Here is a 22,892-nt window from a genome sequence, read left to right as displayed (position 1 = left end):
GAGCAAATTTTCATCTTTTGAAGTTATCCTGTGAATAAATTTGAAGATCCTGTTGGATGATATTGGGAGTCTTCTTTAAGATTCACTTTAGATATATGTAAGAAATTACATATTTAGCTATTTTTGGAGCACATACGATGTGGAAGGCTGGATATACAAAAATTAATAATAGAAAGTCCTTGTGTCAGAACAGCAGGTTGTGTGCAGGGAGAGAAAGACATACAAGTTGATCATTTCAACATTATGCATGCAGTGCTGCGTGCTCCTGGAACACACAGGCTACTTAGCTCAGTGTGAAGTCCAGAGCCTCCAGGTGAAGGTTTCATAGGGATGGAGATACTGCAACAGACTAAAGAAATGAATAGAAATTAGATAAAAAAGGGACAGGAAGGACATTCTCAGTAGAAAACACTATATGATTAAAGGCAGCTTGATAGAGGGTGAAAACCACTTTAAGAGCACTACAGCATGAAATGCAAAGGTTGGTGAAGACAGGACAAACAGAAAAGACCAGAGAAATAAGCAGAGATGAGTCGTGATGAGTGTGTGCTTTTTAATATGCCCTCTCAGAAGGTGTTCTAAGGGTAAGCCAGGGAATGAGAAGGGCAGAACTGTATTTTGAAGAGCTTACTCTGAAATGACCATTTCCTGGCATCTGGGTTCTGGAAAGAATAACATTGAGAACAATGATAGGGAGAACAAATAGCAGTGAATAAATTAAAAAGTACTTGAGATGTGAAATTACCAAGACATAGTCACTTATTTGGTGGTGAAGAGGAAAGAGAAGAACTTTTAGGTTTATGTAGTAGCAACTAACTGAGAGCCAAACACACCTGGTAGGTAATTGGCAGAATAAGAAGAGAGTTCAGGGAGGCAGACTGAAGCACTCCAAGCAAAAAGAAACTACTCCATCGCTACCATCAACACCATCACCACCATCCAGAAAGAGGTATAAGCCACCCAGGAAAAACAGAGCCACCATTTAGCAGAGTACCTACTTAGAAAGAAAGAACACTATTGTGTTCCTATTTAGTTTTAGCCATCATAGTGGAGAACTAAGAAATATCTGGTATTAAACAGCCATATTCTGAACTAGAGCAGAAGCTGAAACAGAATGAGGATAAAAGAGAATATGGACCAGCAGAAGCTGATACAGAATGAGGATAAAAGAGAATATGGACCAGAATAACGTGATCTCCCTGAGACATATTTGCCAAAAGTAACACCAATTCTCTAGTGAATAAATATTAAAAATGCCAGAAACATGTTAGACATCATTTTAGGTTTGCCGATTTCACGTGTGCATGTGTGTGGGTGTGTGCCATTCAGTGAAGTATGAAGTATATGATAACATTCTCAAGTCATGTTTTGTTGTCTTTACACAGTTACCAAGTAAGTGATTTTCATACTAGTATATTTAGATATATGAACGCAATGAAACAGAATTACATGATTCTGGTGGTAAAAAAAAAAAAAAAAAAAAATAGGCAGACTAGATAAGTCTCCTCACTGTTAAGAGTATCTGCCTACATTGTAATACAGTCCAGAACACTGGGTCAGCAAGCATCACATCTACTCAAGAGGCCTACAGTTTGCAACAGTATTTCTGTCAAATGTCTGAAGAATAAGGATGAGTACAGAAACAGCAATTTAGCTGTTATAACATCTCAATTACAAGCAGTTATTCCTGTTCATTATTGGTTGTTGTTAGCTTTTATTGATTTTGGTTTAGCCATTATTTAATCATTAACAGGACTTTTGCACAAAAACTCATCCAAAGAACTTTATTTTAAAATCTTAGCTCCTAAGTATTGAAAAACCAAAATAGCTTCTCTCTAAATTTTTTTAAAACCTACATGTTTTGAAATTACTTCCTATTTTCTTACATGCTATGATAGATTATTATACCACTTCAGACATTACCTCAGTGTGGATTTTATCATTTGATTATAAGCAAAATGCTCTCAAGAAATTAAGGAGGGAAAAGTGCAATAGTGACACATTTTAGATTGAGAAATGTTTAATGTGAAGGTTTTTCTAGAAGTCCATGTCAATTTATCTATTATTCATTTAAGGAAATTGCATATAAAAAAAGAGAGAACCTGGCAAGAAGAAAATGCGCATGTGTGCACACACACTAGAAGCTTAGAACCAAATTTTTGGTTTAACAGAGAAAACAAAATATTATCAAGAAACAAGGAGGCTACGAGGGGCAAAAGCAGCATAATTCAGTACACTGCCCTGAAAAATTTCTTTACCAAAAGACTCTCTAAAACATCTGTCACAGGAAGGAGGAGGGCACATAACAAACTTTATACATCGGGTCAGAGGTGGAATAAGGAATGAAGAGAAAGGACACAGTAAATGTGTGGATAAATCTACATGACAAAATTGTCTGAGAAACACAATAGTAGCAATGCCTAATGAGTGGGGTTAAAAGTAAAACAAAATAGAAATAAAATGGACCAAAGCAGTATGTATATATGTATGTATGTGTATATTTATTTATTTATTTACCTATTTAATTACTTTCATTCAGAGATCTGAATGAAAGTGTCATATAGGCCTTTCATTTGGAGATAAACGTAAACATACAGATTTAAGTTTGACTTTAATAATTAAGAGCAGTGATTTCTAAGGTAAATATTTTGAGAACAGGAAAAGAGCAAATAAATACTACTGACTGGGGAGAAATGGAATGAGGAAAAATAATCAAAACATGGTAAAAAAATAAAAAGGAAAGAAAACATTGGAAAGTGAAGGACAAATAGAATAAGCTGCTAGAATGGAAAAAGACTAGAAATGTAAACCAAGTAAGCTGATGTAGCTGAGTAAATACCAAATACACTTAAAATAAACATTACTAGATGCCAAAGATGCATGTATAATGATAATTGCTCAAATAATCAGAAAGCTACAATTCCAAATATATGCATACCTAATAACATAGCATGAGATATAGAAAGCAAAGTTGACAGAATCAGAACAAAAAAATAGATAAATTACCCTATATAATGGGAGATTTAAACACATGCCACTCAACAATGATAAATCAAAGATAGGAAAAACACATGACCAACTTAATTTATAAGCTTGATGAAATTTTAAACCATACGTGTATATATACATGTACATAAGACTATGTATGTATTTTGGAGTTGGAAGCCTTTGGGAAATAAATTTAGATGAAGTCATGAGGGTGGGGCCATTCCTAGAAGGGACCTCAGAGAACTTGCTTGTTCTCTCTCTGCCAGGTGAAAATAGAGTAAGAAAGCAGCCCTCTGCAAATAGGAGGGCAGCCCTCACCAGAAACCAACCATGCTAAACACCTTTATCTCAGACTTCCAGCCTCCAGAACTGTGACAAAATTTCTGTTAAGTCACCAGTCTATAATACTTTTTTATGGCAGCCCAACTTGACTAAGACAGATATTTAGAAAACAATGTAAAGCAGAATGACAAAATTCTACATATCAAAATGTTTGGGATGCAAATAAGGCAGTATTCAAGGAAATTAAAAATCTTAACTGTTTATATCCTATAAAAGGCCGATTTAATGAGCTAATCACTCAAATCAAGAATAAGGTTCATAGAATCTTTTAGAAAAAAAGTACAAATAAACAATATCAGAAATAAAAGGGGGACATTAGAAAGATTAGAAAGATGCTAAAAGATTACAGAAAAAATGATACTATAAATATTTGCCAAAAATTTGGAAATACAGGAAAAAAAAGGTATATTCCTAGAAACAATAACTTACTATCAGGAGACAAGAGGGGAAGAGAGATATCTGTGTATTTGTTTCCCCCACCACCATCACCCTCTCTCCTCCTTGCCAGGTACTGGTCACTGTGGCCACCCTTCTCTCCTATGACCACAGCTGCTGTCTGGTGGTCATCTCCTATAACTTTTACCAAGGGATTTTAGAATCCCACCTAGAGATACTAGCTAAAATATTACATTCAAATAGCTTATCTTGAAAGAAAAGTATGGAAATTATCAGGTAGAAAAACAAAAGCTGAGAATAGAAAGATAGATGGTCCAAAGTTCTACAGTGGGTTGAACCAAAAAATAGACCTTATGGACTGGGAAGCCGGGACTTTTTTTTAAGATTTTATTTATTCATTTGAGAGAGAGAAGGGGAAAGGGCAGAGGCAGAGAGAGAAGCAGACTCCCCACTGAGCAGAGAACTTTTTTTTTTTTTAAGATTTTATTTATTTATTCATGAGAGACACAGGGGGAGGGAGGGAGGGAGGGAGAGAGAAGGAGGCAGAGACACAGGCAGAGGGAGAAGCAGGCTCCCCATGGGGAGCCTGACACAGGACTCAATCCCAGAACCCCGGGATCATGATCTGAGCCAAAGGCAGATGCTCAATCACTGAGCGACCCAGGTGCCCCTCGTTTTATGTTTTTATCAAACTCTCTCCAAGTGTTTATAAAGAAAAATCTCAACTATTTGGCTTCCATCATCTTAAAAATGTCATCTGGCATGAACTAAGACAACATTTAGGAATCACTTAAAACACTGCACAACAAACACTGCTGTTCTTCTCGATCCTCACTTCCCATCAAAGGGATTCACTTAATAGAGGCTAATTAGAAACCATGTAATTTATCAAGTCTTCTAAAGTCATTCAACACTGATGCTGAGTCCTCCATCACTAACAAAACAATGAAAATGATTATTAACATGTATTGTTTGTTACTATAGATCCACCATTTAGGGATTAAACAGATATCAGTTTGAATTTTGATAAGACAATACACATAGCCAACACTCAAATCATAAGGTAAAAGGAGGCTCTAAAACCCACCAAAGGAATGGAATGGTACCAGAGGGGATACATCAAGATTTATACATCAAAGCATTTGCTGTATCATTTTTTAATCAGAAAATTATAATTGAGAACCTCTGAAAATTGGTGAAAAATGTCCGTGGCTGGTACCTAAGAAGAAAAATAACCTGGACACTATGAAAAGGTATAAAAAGCATGAAATTTCTAAAAAGGAAAAAATGATGAATAGAGTCTCTTCAGAGGCTGAGTGAAGGGAGTATAAAGGAAAAAACATGAAAAGTTTCATACACTATAAAATGTGGAGAGCACTTTGTCAGTGCTATAGGGATGGAAGTATGCAACACATGAGTATCAGGTCATCTTCCTGGACCTGGAGGATAACCTTTTATAAAATTTCCACTACAGTGTTTCTACATATATGAAATCAGGGAAAGATTTTTTTTTTTTTTAGGGAAAGAATATGTCTAATGCTATTACTTATTCAAATTCTCACATAAAAAGTCAAGTTTCAAATTTAATAACTCAACTCCTTTCTTCCATGTCTAATTAAGATAAGATCTTGGAGGGTCCATGAGCTTTACTAGATGAAAATTCCAAAAGAGATTTACAAGTTCTTATGCTACAGTGATGCTAATTTAGGGCAAGAGGAAAAATGGAACAAAAAGAAAATGGAAGAATTCTAAAAAATCCATCCTAGGAAGCAGAAAGTTTACCAAACAGTAGCTAATAAAGTATAAAAGGGAGAATTCATTTTAACATTTTGGTGAAAGTCTGTCAAAGAGCAAAAAAACATGCCCTTGAAGAGTATATGGATAAGCTGCACCTTCACTTCCATTTTACACAGAGTACACAGAAGTGCAAAAGGGGTAAATGGCTAGTAAAACCACGTGACTCTTAATGTTAAGAGAACAAACTGAGGGTTGATGGAGGGAGGTGGGTGGAGGATGGGCTAGCTGGGTCATGGTATTAAAGAGGGCACTTGTGAAGTGATAAATTATTGAATTATTCTCCAAAAACCAATATTGCACTGTATGTTAGCTAACAAAATTTAAATTAAAAAAAGAAAAAAAACACATGGCAATTAATTGTCACAATTGGTCAAACTTTTCAAATGTCCCAATTTCAACCTACCAAGTTACTTGTAAAATGATACCAGGCAGTTAGAGGATAGACAGGTAATAGAGACATTAGATGAAAATAGGAGTCAACAAGGGATAACTCAAGATACAGAAAAGCAAGAATCACTCAAGAACAGAGAATTATAGAACAGCAAAGTTGAAAATAGTCTGTGTGCAACAGAGAAACTAGGAACAACCCCAGGGAGTAGGTTCTGCTAAGACTGGCCTAGAAGACTAAAAAGTTTTTTTTTTTTTTTTTTTTTTTTACAGTTGGTAATAGGAGAAAGAGAAAGGAATTGCACTCCAGGTAGAGAGAACAATGAGAGAAGACACAGTAGTAGATAACCAGAATGTTCAGAACACAGAAAGGAGGACAGACGGATACAACAGAAAAGCATCACATGGAAAAGGCTGAAATCAAATGATGGCAGCCTTCCATGCCATACTGGGGTGGATGCATTGAATTAAAGCCATGGGAAACTTTAAGAACATTAACTTGGCAGCTGTACACAAGGCAGACTGGACTGGGAAGAGAAGGAAATATGGAGAGACTGATCTTCTAGTCATACAGGAATAGCAATGAAGTGAGAAAGGCCAAGTACCAGTTTTCAACTAAGCTTGGTTAGGAATTGAGTAAAATGGTAATGCATAAAGTAAATGCATTAGTAAAATGCATTTAAAAATTCAAAAAGAAGATTCAGTATTTCAATAATCCTTTTAGAAAAGAATGAAAGCACACCTGTTGTTGCAATACCCCAAGACTACCTACTAATTATAAAACCTTGGAAGCTAGAAGGAGAATTGCAGTTGTAAGCTGACTCTAATGCATGCTCTACGGTATAACGACATGACTCCAAATACACACTCGAACCTCACACCTAGGTTTGGTATTATATCTTTTACCCACACATACTGATTTTTCAGACAACCAGAGAATTTTACTCCATTATACTTCACTTAAAATTCATAGCTATACCCTTGAGAAATCAGTAAATCAGAAAGTATTAGGTACTAACCATGGTCTGATGCATTCTAGGTTGAACTGTTTCTAATATACAAAGACCCCACACAGGAAGAAAATATATATTGCAAACTGTAGCTTTCAGCGCACTGAATTGGTAACTATCAGAAAAAGACAATAAGAAGCAAAGATCTCTACATCCAACAAAGATGCAATCATTGGATACCTGTGACACTGGCATAGGACTTAGGACTCAACATATTAAACTACTCTTGAGGTAGATATGGGATGTCAAAGGTCCACCTTTTTTTTAAGATTTTATTTACTTATTACTGAAAGACACAGAGAGAGAGAGGGAGAAGCAGGATCCCCGCAGGGAGCCCAATGCCGGACTCAATCCCTGGACCAGGAATCACGCCCTGAGCCAAAGGTGGACGCTCAACCGCTGAGCCATTCAGGCATCCCAAAGGTCCAACTTTTTAACTAAAAGGTTCATAAATGAGGTTTCTGACCAGGACAAACTTATACAATGTATATGGGAGTGTTCGTATTATCTAGGACCTTATATTATGCTACTGTGCTGACTTGTAGTCTTACTGGCTAGTAACAAAAAGGCCAAAAAAGTGCCAGAAATTATTTTAAGAACATAACACAGGAAAGAAATAAGTATACACACACAAGAATTAGACCCTTTAAAAAAATGATTATGAAAAAGCAATGTCACTCAAGTAGCAATTTAAGACAAAAATACACAGAAAATTAAAAGTCAAAGTCAAAGCTATATCAGGTGGAGCAATAAAGAGTATGTCAATATCTATATCAGAAAGAGTCAAATCCAAGGCAAAGATAGCATATGTCATAAAGAGGGTTGTTTTATATTAATAAAAATGAAATCTTTAGAAATGATATATCCTGAGTGGCTATTTATCAGATACCACAATAGTAAAATACTTTAAAAAGCAAATGCTTTTAAAAAGCTGACAAAGAACAATAATAGAAGACATACCATCTTCAAGCAAAGACCAAGTGGTCAGAAAAAATCAGGATACAGAGAATTAGCAAACTACAACTAATAAGGATGATTTAACAGACACTAAACTTTAAGATTTTGAACCTACAAATGCTGAATGCACTTCTTTTTAAGGGTCTATAAACATTTTCAAAATACTATTTATGAGTGTGATAAAAATACTAGCCTAAGAGATAAACCAATAAAATAAAGAGCCAAATAAGATCCCAGTAAATAACAAATTATCACAGGACATTTTGGTATGAAACTAGCATAGTAAATTAATAAATTCACAATTATTTAATCATGTGAAATGAAAAAGCAATCTTCATTTAAGACTATATATAACAAAAACAGTTGAGTAATGATTAAAAAAATAAAACACTAGTAATAAAAATTGGCAACTATTTACATCACAGTGGATAAGTGTCTTCTTCTATATAAGATTACCAAGAGGGAGCACCTGAGTGATACAGTCAGTTAAGATGACTCTTGGTTTTGGCTTGGGGCATGATCTCAGGGTTGTGGGATTGAGCCCCACATTGTGCTTCATGCTCTGCACAGAATCTGCTTGAGATTCTCTGCCTTTGCTCCCCACCACCACACACTCAGTCTCTCTCTAAATAAAATCTTGGGGAGGTGAGTAGGGGGATGGGGTAATTTGATGATGGGCATTAAGGAGGGCATATGAGCACTGGGTGTTATATGCAACTGATAAATTACTGAACATTACATCTGCAGCTGAGTATATACTATATGTCAGCTAATTGAATTTAAATTTAAAAAAAAAATCTTAAAAAAAAGAACTACCAAGGAAGAATCTTTAAAAACAAGACTGACATGTTTGCCTACATAAGATTACAAAGCTTCACTTTCAAAAAAAAATAATAATTATAAAATTGAAAGGTAAAACACAAACATAAAATAATGTTAATATACTTAGTATGTAAAGGACTATAATAAATCAATAAGCTGCCAACTATCCCAACATAAAATGGACAGTTCACAAAAAAAAAAAAAAATGGAAAGGTCAAACCTTACTAATATTTATAGAAAGTTCAGAAGATGGCCAAGTAGGAGGACCCTAACTTCATTCTGTCCCACATGTCTAACACTCATGTCAGTATAAATAGCCAAGAAAACTACTGGAAGACTGGCAGAAAAAATTCCGCAATTAAATGTAGAGAGAGCACAAGAAGAAGGTGAGAAGGGCAGAGACATGGTGAGGAGTTAAACAGGTCTATCTATCCACAGGAATGCTAGGAGGGGAAAGAAACAGACTCATACCAGTGAGCCCACACAGAAAAGATGAATTCCCATAACACTTGGCTTTGAAAACTTTAAAAATTAACAGGTTTAGCTCTGGGAGAGCCAGGAGGGTGAGAGGAAACTGAGTCCAGACCCTTAACGAAAGTAACAGCTCATTAAGATACATCATTGACATGGCAGTCTGAAAAACGACCTGGGCCACAGAGGGAAGGAGTAGTTTACTCATCTCGGAATCCATCTGGAGAGATAAAAATCAATATAAGACTCCTCCAAGAACAAAAGAGCTCGCAAGTGCCATCTCTCTCCCCTATCTGACCACATAAACACAAGGTCACCTGTTCAGACCAGCACAGGGCTGACACTCACTATCTGACTTGCTTACACCAAGCCACATCCTCCTAGGCTTCCGTGCATCTGCCCTTTCTACCGGCACTTTCTTCAGTCCTAGCACTGAAGATTCCTCCCCCATAAGACCAAACAAACCTTTCCAACACTGTGTCTTTAAACAAATACACTTTGCAGGGCCTCAGTCCTGGTGGTGGCAGGCCCCCTGTTATGGAAGACCTGCCCACACTTTGTTAAAACTGCATGCCTGGGATGGCTCAGTGCCATGGCCTCTCGGACATGCAAACTTTGTGAGCAACACATGCCCCACCCCCTCCAATACACTCCTGGCCAGAGACCATTCAAAACCAGCACCCACAGGGGCTAGCACAACTCCAAAGTGACTCCTGCCCTGGTGAGAGGGGAAGATAAACACACACCATTCAGACTGCAGCCCCAGCAGGAGGCTGGAGGCAGACAGATGATCTAATTGCAGGCTCATCTCACCAACAAAGTTTTTCAGGGAACAACACGGAAAAAATGCCTTGCAGTTTAGTGCTGCTGAATCTTTGGCAAATACCTGTTCTGACTAAACCTAAGCCCAAGGTGGCCTTATACTGGTCCACTAATGCCACAGGGACAAAATACTGCCTGTAACTGGCAAAAAGAGTCACTGCAGATGACTGGATTGAGGAAAGAGTGGCCAAAACACAACAGCAGGGCTCAGAGAACATCCCTGAAGTGCCAAGTTCTGATGAACAGGAGATACAGCACTGTAAGGCACTATAGGACCTCTTCTGCATAAAGTTATTACTTTCACAAGGAGAGACATAACTGTTTTTCCTAACACAGAGAAATAAACATGAGGAGTTAAATAAAATGAGGAGACAGAGGAACATGTCCCAAATTAAAGAACAGGACAAAACCACAGCAAGAGATGTAGGCAAAATTGAAGTACGTAAAATGCTTGATACAGAATTTAAAGTAATGATCATAAAGATAGTCATCGGACTTGAGAAAAAAGTGGAGGACATCAGTGAGACCCTGAAGATAGAGATAAAAAGGATCCAATCAGAGATAAAGAACACAGTAAATGAAACAAAATACACTAGATAAAATAAATAGGTGAGAAAAAAACAGAGAAAGAAATTAGCAATCTGGAGACAGAGTAATTGAAAGTAATTAAGCTGAGAAGGGGAGAGGAAAAGAAATTATGAAAAGTGAGAATAGACCAGGGCAACTCAGTTACTCCATCAAACATAGTAACATTCACATTATAGGGAACCCAGAAGAAGAGAGAGAAAAAAGGGGAAATTTTATTTGAATAAGTAGCTGGAAACTTTTCTAATCCAGGTGAAGAAACAGCCAGATCCAGAAGGCACAGAGAGCCCCCAAACAAAATCAACCAAAGGAGGTCCACACCAAGACACATGGAAATTAAAATGGCAAAAAGTAGTTACAAAGGCGATTTTAAAATCAGCAAGGGAAAAGACAGTTATATACAAGAGGAAAACCATATGATGATCATTTGATTTTTCAGCAGAAATTCTTCAAGCCAGAGGGAGTGGAATGATACAGTCTAAGTGCTAAAAAGGAAAAATCTACAGACAAGAACACTCTCCAGGCAAGGTTACCATTAAGAATAGAAAGGAAGATAGAGCTTCTCAAATAAAAGTTAAAGAACTTTATGACCACTAAAGTAGCCCTATAAGAAATGTTAAAGGGGACTTTGAATGGAAGGGAAAGACTATGAAATCAGATTAAGAAAAGTAGGAAAGGGACGCCTGGGTGGCTCAGCAGTTTAGTGCCTGCCTTCGGCAGAGGGTGTGATCCTGGAGTCCTGGGATTGAGTCCCATGTCGGGCTCCCTGAATGGAGCCTGCTTCTCCCTCTGCCTGTGTCTCTGACTCTCTCTCTCTCTCTCTGCCTTTCATGAATAAATAAATACAATCTTAAAAAAATTAAAAAAAAGAAAAGTAGGAAATACAAAAGCAGTAAAAATAAATATATTTGTAAAAACCAGGCAAGAGACTCCCCCCAAAATAAAAAGATTTAGTATGACACCATATACCTAAAACACGGGGAGAGAGGAGTAAAGAATAGGCTTAAACGTAAGCAACCATCAACCTAATATAGACTGCTATATGCCGAAGATGTTATATACAAACCTAATAGTAACCACAAACCAAAACCAGTAACAGATATGCAAAAAATAGAAAGGAACCCAAGTATATCACTAATGAAAGCCAGCAAACCATAAAAGAGGAAGAGAAGATCAAAGAACTACAAAAACCTTGATAAAGAAAAAAACTTCAGGCATCACAATTCCAGACTTCAAGTTAGATTATGAAGCTTTAATAATAAAAACAGTATGCTACTGGCACAAGAGACATATAGATCAGTAGAACAGAAAGCCAGAAACAAACCCATAATTACATGATCAAGTAATCTCCGACCAAAGAAAAGACTATGTGATGGAAAAAAGATAATCTCTTCCACAAATGGTATTGGGAAAACTGGACAGCAACATGCAAAAGAATAAAAGTAGACTATAGTCTTTGTACAAAATATACAAAATAAACTTATGAATGAAAAAACCTAGATGTGAGACCTAAAACCATAAAATCCTAGAAGACAGCAAAGGCAGCGATTTCTCTGACCATGATCATAGCGATATCCTTCTGGATAGGACTCTTGAGACACAGAAAATAAAAGCAAAAATAAACTACTGGGACTACATAAAAATAAACAGCTTCTGCACAGCAAAGGAAACAATCAACAAAACTAAAAGGCAACCCACTAAATGGAAAATATTAGCAAATGACATATGTGGTAAAGGGTTAGTATCTAAAATATATAAAGAACTTCTACAACTCAATACCAAAACCCCCCCCCCAAATAATCCAATTAAAAAATGTGCCAAAGTCATGAACAAAATATTTCTCCAAAGGCGACACTCATATGGCCAATGGACATATGTAATGATGCTCATCTCATCAACGGGAAAATGAAAACTAAAACCACAATGAGATATCATCTGACACTTGTCAGAATGACTAAAATAAAAAATTCAGGAGACAAGTAGTGGTGAGAATGTGGAGAAAAATGAACCCTTGGACACTCTTGGTGGGAATGCAAACTGGTGCAGCCTCTGTGGAAGACAGTATAAAGGTTCCTCAAAAAGAAAAATAGAACTACCCTAAAATCCAGTAATTGCACTAGTGGGTATTTATCCAAGGAATACAAAATCACTAATTTGAGGAGATACATGCACTCCTGTGTTTACTACAGCATTATTTAAAATAGCCAAACTAAAAGCAGCCCAAGTGTCCATGGACAGATGAAGACATAAAGAAGTAGTATTCAGGGACACCTGGGTGGCTCATTTGTTTAAATGTCCAACTCTTGGTTTCAGCTCAGGTCATGATCTCAGGGTCATGAGATCAAGCCCCATATCAGCTCCAAATTAAGTGGGGAGTCTGCTTTGAGATTCTCTTCCTCTCTCTCTCTGCTCCTCCTCCACCCTTGCTCATATACACTGTAGACAAATCCTTAAAACATTTTTTAAAGTGGTATGTGTATACACACAATGGGATATTATTCAGCCATAAAATGGAATGAAATCTTGCCATTTGCAACAACAGAGAAAGATCTAGAGGGTATAATGCTCAGCGAAATAATCCAGTGAGAAAAAGACAAATACCAGAAGATTTCACCATATGTGATCTTTAAGGAACAAAGGAAGAAATCCAAAACAGTCTCTTAAATAGAAAACTGGTGGTCACAGAAGTGAGGTAGTTGGGGGGATGGGTGAAATAGGTGAAGGGAATTCAGAGCACACTGATGATCATGAGCACTGAATAATGTATAGAATTCTTGAATCACTATACTGTACACTTAAAACTAATATAACCATTATACCAGAAATAAAGTCAATATTTGTTAAAAGATAGGAAAAAAGTTTATTACAGAGAATGTTTAATAATATGGAAAATACTTATGAAGTGTTTAATACCAGGTGAAACCATACATATACTATAAAAACAATTTATAAAAAAATATATGCATAAACATTTCAAAAAACCAGATAGGTATACATAAATACATTAACAGCGAGTATATCTGGATAAAAAGGTTTTACAATTGCAGGGTATCTTCTTTTGTTTGGTAATATATTCAACAATGAAGATTAATCTGGTAGTTAATCTTCTCAAGAGAAAAGGATTTTATGAAAGTTATTTTAAAAATACCCTAATTGTTTAGTAAGGCTAAGAGAAAATAATCTTAAAATCTTCAAAAGCTAGTTCTATTGAGCCTTGTTCAGATAAAAATTATACTTTTAACCTTAAAAAGAAAACCCTTTATTAAATGACATTTAATGTGAAACAAATTTAAAAATGAGTGACATTTTACTAGTATAAGTGCTTTTTAGGTTCTATCTTAAAATATTATAACAATGAAAATAATGGTAAATTTACTGTTTTGATCACATATTACTTTCCCATTGCTGCTATAACAATTACTATAAACCTAGTGGCTGGTTTGTTATATTATAATTCTGAAGATCAGCAGTCCAAAATGGATCTTGGCTAAAATGAAGGTCTCAGCAGAACCACAAATCTTTCTGGAGGCTCCATATTCTTGCCTTTTCCAGCTTCTAGAGGCTGCCTGCATTCCATTGCTTGTGGCCTGTTTCCATTTTCAAAATCAGCAATAACTCTCTTCTTACTTTCTCACATCCCACTAAGACTGACTCTTCCACTTCCCTAGTTCACATTTAAGGAAACTTCTGATTATATGGGAACCATCTGGGTAATCCAGCAACATTTTCCTATTTTAAGGTCAACTGATTAGCATGCAAGCTTAATTCCATCTGCCACTTAAATTTCTTTTTGCCAGGTTAAGGTAACATTCTCAGGTTCCAGGATTTAGGAGGTAGATGTTGTTAGGGGACCATTATTCTATCTACCACAGATAACTACAAATATTTGCAGTTAATGGTTATTTGTTTCACTAATCCAACAAACATGTATGGAAGGAAACCTTGGTTAGGGATGGAACCTATTCTATGTACCAGGGATAACTAACAAAGCTAACAAAATAGAAATACTTCTTCATGGAGCTATTACAGACCTCATTCTCCATTTATTTCAAATGTCTGCTTCGTACACATGATACAGAGATAAATCCTGATTCTTAAACATTAGTTACAAACGACCTCAAAATTTAGTCACTCACTCAAAAAGTATTGAATACCACGAAATATGCTAGGCAGTGGAAATTGAAAAACAAACCGGAAAGACATGGTGTCTATTCATATGCAGTAATTTAAAATGTAAACAGTCATGAATGAGATGATGAAAGATTTGTTTTATTTCTACCAGAATTTCTATAAAATACTAATCAAGAAATGCATTACACTGGAAAAACACTAGCAAATGGCACAAGGTAGTTTTAAGGAACATATTTTTTGAGGATGTATGCTGAATTTAAATAAAAACTTATTTATATATAAATACATATGTGTACATGTACATGCAAATATCTACACATGTGTATGCACATATTGCTTACTAAAAGCCAAACTGAACCTGGGAAAGGGCTCTGGTAAAACTTTGCTATCACACAAATACACTTTGAAATCCAGTATTTCGGTTAGTTTGTGGATAGGCTTATTCTAATCTTAAAAGATTTTTTTTACATAATGTTGTTACTAGTTTTCATGCTTCTCTCCTTCATTTTTTCTAAATGTGTGATCTTCACTATAGTTGGCTTCAGATAGCCTTCTTCTGGGATGGGAACGGCGAGTTCTACAAGAGTGAGACTATGTATTGAACTTTTATAAATAGGATTTTGAAGCAAATCTTGAAAAAGATTTGTTAGATTCCTTTAGCTCCCTCATCAGAATATCATTAACAAGGCAGGAGGAATTTAGATCATAGAGTTCTATCTGTGCAGAATATATCCCTACTTACTATTAAGAATGACTCAATAGATTGGTGTTGAGAAGGAAGGTGACCAATTCATCCCAATCCACCTGAGGCTTTCCAGGTTTTAATACTGAAAATCCTGTGTCCAGGGAAACCCCTCAGTCCTGAGCAAAATCAGGATAGTCAGTCACTCTAAGTCTCTCCCTGAGAGTTATGAGGCAGAGAGCAAAGAAACAGAAGGGAGGAAGGTAAAGTAAGTAGTCACAGCTCCCAATAATCAAAGGAGGATAACAAGGCCGGCAGAGCTGTCACTTCCTAATCTTGAGTAAGACACATCATAGCAAATGTGCCATGGGGGAGGGAGAGGTGCTGTGTACTCATGCAGCTAGAATCACCAAGGAACTTCTATGTACGGGATTCTGAATTGAAGAGTAGCCAAGCAAAAGGGCCCCGTGCACAGTCTGGGTTGGATAGAAAAAGGAAGGCCAGTGGCTTCAGGACATATCAGACATTCAGAGACCTGCACCTAACAGAAACTAATCTGAAAGAGACCATATAATAGCAACATCAGTCTCAGACTTTGGTTACAAGTGCCTGCAAGGAAAAGAACCCAAGTTGGTAAGAGGTTTTGCCCTGGATACCAGAGGAGAGGAAAGACTTTCTAGCCAGGGGCTCCAATGCTTCTGGCTCATCGTGATATTGCACAGCCATGTCCCTTCCCTCATATCTCTGCTGAAACAGAATAAGCATTCTTATCCGAGGAAGACTGGGAATTACCCAAAAGGAATTCTTACCGGACTACACTAACATTTAAATCAGATTGTTTATAGATAAAAGAAAGAACTACGCTTTTTTGTGTATCTGAGTTATAGCATGAGCTTCATGTGTGGTTCTGCTAAACTTATACAGCTATATGAGGCTAAACAGCTGATACTGTAAGACTCCCCCGTCCAAAGATGCCAGCCACCCAATGTGAACAACTATGTATGGTTTCACTCTATTTCCTAGCAATAGCAAAGTTCTCTGGTATTTTTAATCAGTCATCAAACACTGAAGTGCCTTATGGGTAGTTACCTAACGCTGTACTTCATTCCTGCTTTATATATCAGAGAAAAAAGTTAACAGCTCTTGTCCTTGATTAGGTTTGTTTTGTTTTACTAAAATAGGGTTCATATCCAATTTCCTACTCCCCCTGGATTCATGTAAGCAAGGCTTTTTTTTTTTTCCCCTCACAGCTCTGTAACTAAAAGAAAAAACATCTTGCTGATTTACATTACCCACTCAGAGGCTTCAGCATTCCAGCTGCCCAAGAGACCTTTAATAGCTCAGACCCACCCCCTCCTTTGAAACAACCATGAATCCCTTTAAATCTAGAGGATTATGTTTTTGAAAGAATGAAATAGAAAAAAAAAAAATCCTTTAAAAAAAATCCTCCTAAGACATCATAAATCCAACAGCCAGTACTTTTGCTTGACTTACTAGAGTCAAGCTAGTTTATACTACTCAAGATATGTTTACTTATTTTTATAAAACATATTCTCCTAAAAACACAGGCGTTTAGTTTCTTCTGATAAAATTGCAAACTAATTTTTTAAAAACCTTTCAAAAATACACTGACTTCAGAGCCAGAACCATTCCCCTAATACCACCATGCTTTTGCACCCTGTCATCCCTCCTGCCCAGCTTGAATAAATTGACAATTTAGGCAGTCAGATCACTTTTGTCACAAGAAAGAAAAATGATTACTTTCATAAGAGAAAGGAAAAAAATAAAAAGAAATCCATAACCAGTCATTCCATCAGGAGAAATCAAACTTTTCCTCACACTCACTAAAAAGTCAATGCTGACACAATCAGGAGGCTGAGAAAAAAATCAAGGAGCAATGGAGAAGGAGGGATACCTGCTAAGCATACCGACAAAAGTAAAGAACTTGAAGGTCTGACATTGAAAATGGATTGTCACCACGAGAGGAAACTTGCTGATCACAGTATCAAGGCCAGAATAAGACTGTTAAACATGTTTGCATGTTGGGATTTGGGGGAATGAAATATGGCTAATGACTTTAGTGGCTGATCAGAATTACAAAAGCTATGGCTAAACTGTTTCCATAAGGTTATGAAAAAGAGTCATCTCTTTAAGGTCTTTGCTTTCTTATTGAACAGGCCGTTTGTATTATAACCAACAGGAAATTGGAATGTAAGCTGAAGTTATTCAATGAGTCATTTCCACAGTGAGCAGGAAAAAATATTCTTAAAAAATGAAGAATTTGTAGGTACATATGAAGTATACTAAGATGCATTGGAAAAAATGGCTACTTCGTTTGTAATACATATAGATGGGAAATATAACAAATTCACTTTAAAAAATCAGTTTCTCTTAAGACAAAATATTTTTTTAAAATACTGTGCTAAGCCCTTTTGTAAAAATGAACATCCTACATTGAAGAAAGTAGCATATATTTCACCTCTGTAAATTATTACCATCAAATATAGGCTGTCTTGCTGTAGGATATATAATTACCCAAGCAGGTAGATGAAGAAAGTGGCCAAATCTTATCTGCTTCGAGATAGGGTAATACTTAAAGCCTTCCAGAAATACTATTTTCTGTTCTACTCTTAATAGCCTCCAAAAAGCTTAGGAAGTAGTTATTTTCCCTAGTTCTGTATGTATATATATATATATATATATAATGTTATTTAGGGACTCTGAAACACCAAATAGAAAGTATGTGGATTGGCAAGGATAAGGCTATCCATACTCTGAAACACTGAATTTTATATATATTTATTTTATATATATATTTTTTACATATATACACACACACACACACATCTGCTATACTTCCAATTTTTCACTTAGAGAAGTTTATATATATTCGGGGTTTAAACTTTCAAGTAAATTTTCTAAGGCTCTTTGATCCTATGTCCTTCATTTATTCCTTCATTTGTTTATTTTAGGTAAGTAGCCTCTTAGGGATTGACTTAGAAAAGCAGTGTTGGACATCTCTTTGCAGCTTGAATTAACACACAGAGATCTGGGTTTTGCTACTTAAACCTGGAATCTCCTACCTACAGTCTCATGGGTCTAGTCTGAGGCACCGCAGCTGGGATGGGATTGACTGTGGCTGACCTGCAGCTGTAGAAGAGAAGGAGCAGGGATTTAACACAGTACTGTAGGTAATGGCAAATGGCAAACACCAAGTGCCAAGGGCAGAGAGCCAAAAACAGGTCCTGAAACAAAGGCCCTTGAACACAGATTAGCCACAAGGAGCCAGTTGGTAACGGTGGGGTTTGGGTCCATGAACCAGAAGCAGAGCCAGGGAAGGTTTCCTATGGCATCAGTTCAAACAGGGAAGATCCTGGAAAAGAAAAGCTGGCCTTGCCCTCCAGCAGGATGAGCTGCTAAGGGAGCTAGGCTGTTCACATTAAGTATAAGCTGGGCTTCCTTTTGGTGGCAAGCTATCACCGGTTCCAATCAGCTCAGCTTGCTTAAAGGTAAGGCCTCTTCAGCCCTTTTCTCTCCATGACAGAGTAGAGTTTATTACCTTCCTGAATTCACAGCACCCTGTCACCATGGATCCAAAACAACACCTTTGATTCCCATTTCCCACTCTCTTGCTCCGTACGAAGCATTCCAATATGTTCAGACCTGTACTTTTGTGTTCCAGAAATTTCATTATTTTCATGATATGTAAATAGATTTTAATTTACACAAATGCAGTTTTGCTTTGTATTTCCTTCTGTTTTTACCTTTCAGTAGAAATGCATTTTAACTCTATCCATATAGCTACCTGTTCATTTACTCTGTGGTACAGAGCTTCTACAGGAGTCTCCATATAGTCTATAGACCATATTTTGGCCACCTGCTCCCCCTATAAGTGACTGCCTCCAGTTCTCACCAGTCTCAGGCATGTCCCACATGGATTTTTGAAAGAATGTCTGGAATATTTACCCAGAAGCAAAAAGACTAGGTTGTAGGCTACTTAGTGAGACAGAATATTTAATATGACAAGGTAAGACCTGGTTGCCACCTCAATCTGTACTCCCGCCGATACTGTGTGACTGTTTCATTATGTCTGCATCCCTGAAAAACTTGGCATGGTCTACCTTTCTAATGGTTGGCAGTGAAAAGGACTGCCAACTATGGCCTGTGGGCAACCCACTTGTTTTTGTAAAGTTTTATTGGAGTATAGCCATTCCTGTTCATTTATGTATTCTCTGTAGTTGCTTTCATGCTTAAATGACAGAGCTAAGTAACTTCAACAAGCTACAAAGATCTGCCAAACCTAAATTATTACCTGATCCTTTAAGAAAAAGTTTGATGAGCCCAAGAAGTGATATTTCATTATTGCCCAAATATTCATTTCTCTGGTTACTTGAAATTAAGCATTCTTACATGTCCACTAGCCCTTTGGTTTTCTTCTTCTGTCACTTATCTATTTGTACCCTTTTAGATTTTCTTCTCTTATGGACATGCAAGAGTTAGTTATGTTCCAGGTAGTAACTCCTTATTAATATCAGGCTTTGCAAATACTTTCTTATTTCTATCACTTGCCTATTAATTGTGTACATGGTAACTTTCAAAGAGAAAAAAAAAATTTTTTTAGATTTTATTTATTTATTCATGAAAGACAGAGAGAGAGAGAGAGAGAGAGGCAGAGACACAGGCAGAGGGAGAAGCAGGCTCCATGCAGGGAGCCCAACGTGAGACTCGATCCCGGGTCTCCAGGATCAGGTCCTAGGCTGAAGGCAGCGCTAAACCACTGAGCCACCCAGGCTGCCCTCAAAGAGAAAATCTTAATTCGGGTATCAAATTAATTACCGTGTTCCTTATGGTTGGTGACTTTGAGGTTTAAGAAGTCCTTCATTGCATGGTATTAATCTTTATCAAGTGTTTTGTTTTGACCGAGATAATATTTCTCCTTTGGTCTATTAATGCAGTGGATCGCATCAATCAATTTCCTGGATTTATGAACTCCTATAACTCTCTATTATCTGAATTAATATGGTTTGTATTTGTCTTCTATTACACATATATATGCTCCCACCCTGTTCATATGCAGAGAAAAACATGCATTCTATATTGTAGGGATCCAGTAATACTTGTTAAAATCACAAAATTAGATAAAAGATTGCCATGGCCAGAATCAAAGGGAATGCAGTGTATTCTCTTAGACCAACTCTATAAATCCATTTTTAGTATGTGGAATACCAACTCTGTACAAAACTCAGATGCACAGAGAAAGATAGCTAAACACCACTTAGTGGTGTTAGAGAATACTGAGCTCTAGTAAGCCAAAACTTTAAATTTGAATAACCAAATAAAATTTTCCTTTTGATGTATTCTTAGCATTTCAAAATCCCTACTTTTATTATGTTTCCCTCACTAATTTTATCATTCTATTTAACCAACAGGAAAAATTATTCCATTTAAATGCTTTTGTCCAAAAGAACCCTTGACCAGTCATATTCCTACATCCAGATTTCCAAATATTTTTACCTTAATTTTTATATCACTCAGTTGCTTTGTCCTTTTGAAGAATGTGAGAGATTTTCATTACCTTTCTTGTGTCTTTATACCCTATTATAATAACTGAAAAAGTTAATACCCTATTATAATAACTGAATAAAAAATATGAACAACTTTCCCTCATTTTTAGTCTAGTAAACCAGGCTGAATGCCTACTGAGTGATGGCAATGAAGATAGATAGAAATACCAAGAAAATCCAGTTTACTAGCTCCACACCAGTGTCTGCACTCCTTAGGTTTAAATGTATTCCATCAAAATCCTGTAATAATTTGCCAGTGTTACAGACTTCCTTTTACTTCAGTGCCAGAGTTTTATGAAAGTTTCAAATTGACAACATTCCAACAAAATGAAAGAACCCAATGTTTTAATAAGAAACTTTGGGGATCCCTGGGTGGCACAGCGGTTTAGCGCCTGCCTTTGGCCCAGGGCGCAATCCTGGAGACCCGGGATCGAATCCCACGTCGGGCTCCCGGTGCATGGAGCCTGCTTCTCCCTCAGCCTGTGTCTCTGCCGCTCTCTCTCTCTCTCTCTCTCTCTCTCTCTGTGACTATCATAAATAAATAAAAAAAATTTTAAAAAAAATTAAAAAAAAGAAACTTTGATACAAGTTTCAAGATTGAGAGACTAAGCCATGGTATTAAGAATTGTAGAAAACCTTAACTAAGAAACTTCAAATATTCACTTTCTAGAGCAATATTTATTTAGTCAGAAGTCATCTATTTTTAATTAGCTATGTGTGTTTTAAACTTTGGTGTCTAAGAGGAAAGAGGTAATGAGATGGAATATGCCATTATTCATTCTCTAGTAGAGATCATATCTAAGAAATAAGCACTTGGGGTTCACTGGAGCCCATAGGAGCCCCTAAGATTCTGCTTCTCTTTATTTCTTATCTAGAAATTGACCCAGTAGCTTGTGCTGCTTCAAATCAGACTCATGGAATTTCTGGTTTCCACTAAGTCTCCTATTGTTAGGTAAAATACCCCTGGAGTTCTCCTATGTGTCATGCTGGGTGTGGCAAGAATGCAAAGCCCTGATCCATCTTTTTCAGTCCCATTTTCAGAGTTGTATCCACTATGAATAACCTTAACAAATGAAATTACCTCCCACCCCTGGCCAAAGCAGGTTTTGCTTACTGCTTGCTTTATAGAGGCAGTGGATTCCCCAACCTCAGTGCTCCTCAGTCACAAGGAAACCCACCATATGCTTAGCACACATCTCATCTGTACTGTGTCCCTTCCACAGGACCTGGGGTTAAGTAACCCACTACAAATATGCTGCTGATCCTGCTGCTTGCTGTATCACAAGCAATAAAGGCCTCTGACCAGTAGCTTTCTATTTTCTGCCAGCATCTATGAAACAGTAACAGACTAACTTCTAGGTAGGGGAAAAATCATCAGACCCAGTATCAATGATAACTCAATTTTAAGCTTCTGGTCAATTAAAATCTATGAAGAACCCAAAAATCAGGAATCAAAAGCAGTATGGAAAATCCTTGGATTTCTAGATCTGCTTTCATTCTTTTTTTTTTTTTTTTTTTTTTAAGATTTTATTTGAGAGAAAGAAAGAGTGTGCATGCAAGGGAGCATGAGTGGGGGGTGTGCAGAGGAAGGTGGAGATAATTTTTTAAATGTAAAAGTTAGATTCCTAAAGGGCCTCTCAGTTTTAAACTGCCTTTCATTCCTTTTTCTTCCCACTTCCCCAACGAAGAAGTACAACTTTAACAACCCTTTTAAGAGCAAAATAAGGTCTAAATAAGAACCCTGAAGAACTTCTTTCTCTGAATTTATTTGAATCACGAGGGTATATACAATAGTTTCCGAGTTCAAAATTCTACACTCAAGAAATCACGTAAGCCAGAAACATGATTCTTGGGGCAATAGTACAAGCTTAGAAGGTGGAAATGTCATGAAAAAAATCAATAAGAGACTGTTTATAAAAAGACAGGCTTTAAGATAGG

The 22,892-nt window shown here is 36.7% G+C and overlaps 1 long non-coding RNA gene across 2 annotated transcripts in view; it reads right to left on the bottom strand.

Moving 5' to 3' along the window:
* Positions 1-22,892, bottom strand: part of LOC140626975 (uncharacterized) — a 138,386-nt gene that overhangs the window by 28,855 nt on the left and 86,639 nt on the right. The window lies entirely within an intron of this gene.

Source organism: Canis lupus, chromosome 38 (genome assembly GCF_048164855.1).
Source record: "Canis lupus baileyi chromosome 38, mCanLup2.hap1, whole genome shotgun sequence".
Taxonomy (NCBI): domain Eukaryota; kingdom Metazoa; phylum Chordata; class Mammalia; order Carnivora; family Canidae; genus Canis; species Canis lupus.
This window is presented reverse-complemented; position numbering and strand designations above follow the sequence as displayed.